This window comes from Aptenodytes forsteri, unplaced genomic scaffold, assembly GCF_000699145.1.
Source record: "Aptenodytes forsteri isolate BGI_AS27 unplaced genomic scaffold, ASM69914v1 Scaffold232, whole genome shotgun sequence".
Lineage (NCBI taxonomy): Eukaryota > Metazoa > Chordata > Aves > Sphenisciformes > Spheniscidae > Aptenodytes > Aptenodytes forsteri.
In genome coordinates this window covers 54,785-59,599 of record NW_008795931.1, presented here as the reverse complement: position 1 = coordinate 59,599, position 4,815 = coordinate 54,785, and the positions used below count along the sequence as shown (strand labels likewise).

Below are 4,815 nucleotides of genomic sequence, written 5' to 3'. Positions count from 1 at the left end.
ACTTTTTAGCAGGGCCTGTTGTGACAGGACAAGGGGGAATGGCTTTAAACTAAAGGTGGATAGATTTAGACTAGATATAAGGAAGAAATTTTTTACCATGAGCGTAGTGAAGCACTGGAACAGGTTGCCTAGAGAGGCTGCTGATGCCCCATCCCTGGAAACATTCAAGGTCAGGTTGGACGGTGCTCTAAGCAACCTGGTCTAGTTGAAGATGTCCCTGCCCATGGCAGGGCAGTTGGACTAGATGATCTTTAAAGGTCCCTTCCAACCCAAACTATTCTATGATTCTATGATTCTATAAGTACAGAAATATCTTCAAGCACGTCCAGTGTTTAATGATTGATCTTAAGAAGGTATTCTGAGTCTGTCCTGTTAGTACTCCTGAGGGACTGTTCTTCCAGGATTGCTCCCAGGACCTATTTATTTCATGTTTTTATTACCTCTCTTCAGGAATAGTGATTCCTTTTACACAATAACTTTAAGTGAAAAGTAATGATGTTCAGATTTCCTTACTTGCTTTTTTTTTTTCCCAGAGAGAGGAGAAACTTCAGTTTGTGCTGTCAGTGCCAGACCTGGAGAAGCACCAGACCAGGAAGCGGCAGTTAAGAGACATCCATGAGATCACTGAACAAAACATGAATGACCAGATGTCTCAGACCCAGGGAAATTTACCATGGAATCTTCTGAGCAAAGTGATGGGTCTGCATGGCATGGCCAGAAGCATGAGCCTGGGAAATGGAAGAAGCGTTAGCGTAGGAACAAGTGTGGATGGAGATGACCTGGTCATTTCTGATGATGTCTTTTCTCTGGTTGAGATGGATAGGAGTGATTCCTCACACCCTCTGGATGTTCTCTGTGCTGTTCTGAATTAATCAGATAGCTTCCTCTAGCAGGGCCTCATGTCCAAAATGGCCATGGAGCAGTTTGCTCTCCCACTGCTACTCCCTCCCCTTGACACCACCAGTGCACCCTCCTGCTCTGGACCATGAGGGGCATTGTGAAGGAGTGGAATCTGCATTCCTTACTAGAGAGCAGAGGGTTCAAGGAGGAGAGCCTGGTGTGCACATCCATGCCAACCATCTCCTTCATGCAGAGGGGGCACTGCAGTTTCTTCAAGTCCAAGCTCCTCAATGATGCTGTTGGTCCATCCCAGCACCACCACAATTTCTTTGTCCACCAGGAAATGTAGTTGGGCAATGCATCCCAGGAAACTGCAGATGAGTTGGTAGAAATTTTATGGTACTTCCCTCCCAGAAGGGAGAAGTCAGATGTCTTCACAGAGCTCCTTGTAACTCTGAACTTTCATGGGTACTCCAGATCACACTTGGTGCAGGTTTGCTTTCTAACACAGGTCTCCTCAGCTGTGTTAATACTGATTGAGAACCCTGGGGAGACAGAATATGGGCTGCTGTCTCATCTATCAGGATGAACAACCAAATACTATTTCATTGTCAGTGTCCAAGGTGGGACTGCTAAGAAAACACAGGAGTTCCTGCAGGAATCTGCCTCTGCATTGAGCTTGACAAAGGCACATCTGCTAGTAGACACTGGTAGCATGAATGAAGCAAAGTTTGTTAAAAACCTAGAATCTTCAGTAGCAGGGACACGCAACACTTCCCCCAGGCACCATTGAGAGCATGACTTAGGTGGCCCGTTATCTGAAGATCCTGGTGGACGAGGAGTGTGAAAAAAGTCAGACTGGCAGCACACTGGGCAGAGAGATCACTCCTGGAATAGCACATGGGAAGAAGTAAAAACAGGAGACACTGCAGCTGCAGGAAGAGCTCTGGAAGAACTTGGCCAGAGTGGAGAAAGAGCTGTGCCAGATGAGAAAGCAGGGGGACATTGCCATTGAAGATTACAAATCTCTGCTAACAGAGAAAATACAGGACCTATGTAGACATCAAAATCACTGTGATCTCACCATCGGTTTAACTCAATTTATTACTGCAGTAGGGTTGCATTCCACAGTGGAGAAAAATGATTTCCTGAAATGGATGAAATTTGACTTGGATCACATTGCCATTCAGCTTTCCCAGCTGAATGTCAAATACAAATAGGAAAATAAGTGATTAGGGGATAACAGAAAGTTGCTAAACCAACCTGATGCTGGAAGGGCTTTCCCATAGAGCTGATTGATGGAGACACCTTCAACATCCCACTGCAGCAGGTGCCCGTGTGCCACATGTTGATCAAAATGGCCCTTGTTTTATCTCTTACAGTAGAGGCGGGTCTTCTGGAGAATGGCAGGGAAGGGCTGTTCATCAGCAGGAATGGGATATTGCCATGGCCTCTCTGGGGTGATGACTGCTGAGTGGTTGATGTCAGCTGGAGGGCAGAGCTCCCTGGCAAAGTCCATCAGAGCCACTGTACACAGAAAGCTGTGGCCCTCCCACAGCAGGACCATGCCCAGATGTTTTTTTAGCAGGGCCTCATGTCCAAAATGGCCATGGAGCAGTTTGCTCTCCCACTGCTACTCCCTCCCCTTGACACCACCAGTGCACCCTCCTGCTCTGGACCATGAGGGGCATTGTGAAGGAGTGGAATCTGCATTCCTTACTAGAGAGCAGAGGGTTCAAGGAGGAGAGCCTGGTGTGCACATCCATGCCAACCATCTCCTTCATGCAGAGGGGGCACTGCAGTTTCTTCAAGTCCAAGCTCCTCAATGATGCTGTTGGTCCATCCCAGCACCACCACAATTTCTTTGTCCACCAGGAAATGTAGTTGGGCAATGCATCCCAGGAAACTGCAGATGAGTTGGTAGAAATTTTATGGTACTTCCCTCCCAGAAGGGAGAAGTCAGATGTCTTCACAGAGCTCCTTGTAACTCTGAACTTTCATGGGTACTCCAGATCACACTTGGTGCAGGTTTGCTTTCTAACACAGGTCTCCTCAGCTGTGTTAATACTGATTGAGAACCCTGGGGAGACAGAATATGGGCTGCTGTCTCATCTATCAGGATGAACAACCAAATACTATTTCATTGTCAGTGTCCAAGGTGGGACTGCTAAGAAAACACAGGAGTTCCTGCAGGAATCTGCCTCTGCATTGAGCTTGACAAAGGCACATCTGCTAGTAGACACTGGTAGCATGAATGAAGCAAAGTTTGTTAAAAACCTAGAATCTTCAGTAGCAGGGACACGCAACACTTCCCCCAGGCACCATTGAGAGCATGACTTAGGTGGCCCGTTATCTGAAGATCCTGGTGGACGAGGAGTGTGAAAAAAGTCAGACTGGCAGCACACTGGGCAGAGAGATCACTCCTGGAATAGCACATGGGAAGAAGTAAAAACAGGAGACACTGCAGCTGCAGGAAGAGCTCTGGAAGAACTTGGCCAGAGTGGAGAAAGAGCTGTGCCAGATGAGAAAGCAGGGGGACATTGCCATTGAAGATTACAAATCTCTGCTAACAGAGAAAATACAGGACCTATGTAGACATCAAAATCACTGTGATCTCACCATCGGTTTAACTCAATTTATTACTGCAGTAGGGTTGCATTCCACAGTGGAGAAAAATGATTTCCTGAAATGGATGAAATTTGACTTGGATCACATTGCCATTCAGCTTTCCCAGCTGAATGTCAAATACAAATAGGAAAATAAGTGATTAGGGGATAACAGAAAGTTGCTAAACCAACCTGATGCTGGAAGGGCTTTCCCATAGAGCTGATTGATGGAGACACCTTCAACATCCCACTGCAGCAGGTGCCCGTGTGCCACATGTTGATCAAAATGGCCCTTGTTTTATCTCTTACAGTAGAGGCGGGTCTTCTGGAGAATGGCAGGGAAGGGCTGTTCATCAGCAGGAATGGGATATTGCCATGGCCTCTCTGGGGTGATGACTGCTGAGTGGTTGATGTCAGCTGGAGGGCAGAGCTCCCTGGCAAAGTCCATCAGAGCCACTGTACACAGAAAGCTGTGGCCCTCCCACAGCAGGACCATGCCCAGATGTTTTTTTTTTTAATATCTCCAAGGAGGGAGACTCCACAACCTCTGGGCAAACTGTGCCAGTGCTTGGTCACCCTCACAGTAAAAAAGTGTTTCCTGGTGTTCAGAGGGAACCTCCTGTGTTTCAGTTTGTGCCCATTGCCTCTTGTCCTCTCACAGGGCACCAGTGAAAAGAGCCTGGCTCCATCCTCTTTGCACCCTCCCTCCAGGTATTTATGCACATTGATAAGTTCCCCCCTGAGCCTTCTCTAGGCTAAATAGTCCCAGCTCTCTCAGCCTTTCCTCCTAAGAGACATGCTGCAGTCCCTTTACCATCTTTGTGGCCCTTTGTTGTACTCCAGATGTGGCCTCACCAGTGCTGAGTAGAGAGGCAGGAACCTCCTCCCTTGACCTGCTGACTTCCTAATGCAGTCCAGGATGCTTTTGGCCTTCTTTACTGCAAGGCCTCATTGCTGCTTCATGTTCAGTTTTTCCACCAGGACCCCCAGGTCCTTTTCTGCCAAGCTGCTTTCCAGCCAGTTGGTTTCCAACATGTACAGGCACATGGGGTCCTGTTGCCTGACTTTTAACTTTATACTTCCTCTGTCTTACATCTTTCCAGTGATCAGTTGTTGTTGTGGTTCAACCTGGCAGGCAGCTAAACACCACACAGCCGTTCACTCACTCCCCCCACCCCAGTAGGATGGAAGAGGGAATTGGAAAGAAAAAGTAAAATTCAGAGGTTGAGATAAAGACAGTTTAATAAGACAGAAAAGGAAGGGAAAATAATAATAATAATAATGATAAAAGAATATACAAAATAAGTGATGCAGAATGCAATTGCTCACCACCTGCTGACTGATGCCCAGCCAGTTCCCAAGCAGCGGT

General features: G+C 47.2%; 1 pseudogene; it reads left to right on the top strand.

Annotated features, from left to right (window-relative positions):
• The window catches only part of LOC103903800, a 4,738-nt pseudogene extending 2,678 nt beyond the window's left edge, over positions 1 to 2,060 (top strand).
• Positions 2,061 to 4,815: the final 2,755 nt, after the last annotated feature.